At 52.6% G+C, this 321-nt stretch overlaps 1 protein-coding gene across 1 annotated transcript in view; it reads right to left on the bottom strand.

The window, feature by feature from the left end:
- The window catches only part of LOC118321979 (GDP-mannose 4,6 dehydratase-like), a 7064-nt gene that overhangs the window by 649 nt on the left and 6094 nt on the right, over positions 1-321 (bottom strand). The gene's annotated exons all lie outside the window — the stretch shown is intronic.

The following is a 321-nucleotide window of genomic DNA, read 5'->3' as shown; positions in this document are numbered from 1 at the left end:
CTCTTCCTCCTCCTCCCTTCTCCTGTAATGAGGGGAATACCAGAGCGAGTAAAGGGAGGCGCCCGTTGATTAAGCCGTAGGTCAGGATGTACACTGGAGGTTAAGGGAGGTCGCCATAGTAACCCCAGCCTCCCTCCTTTCCAAAAGTGTAATTAATAGAGGAGCAGCCCTCCTCAGGATGGTATGCGCCTCCCATGCAGCCTCAGATTGAGCGCTGACAGATGGGGAAAGTGTCAGTGAGGAGAGCATTTAGACAACAGAGAACATGAAACCCGATCGCTCACACACGTGTACAGCCTGCATGTGTGTGTAAGCGTGTGT

The sequence above is a fragment of the Morone saxatilis genome, unplaced genomic scaffold (genome assembly GCF_004916995.1).
Source record: "Morone saxatilis isolate NCDOM2014 unplaced genomic scaffold, NCSU_SB_2.0 Contig12, whole genome shotgun sequence".
NCBI classification, from domain to species: Eukaryota; Metazoa; Chordata; class Actinopteri; family Moronidae; genus Morone; species Morone saxatilis.
The sequence above is the reverse complement of the archived record's forward strand: the minus strand, read 5'-3'. Positions and strand labels throughout refer to the sequence as shown.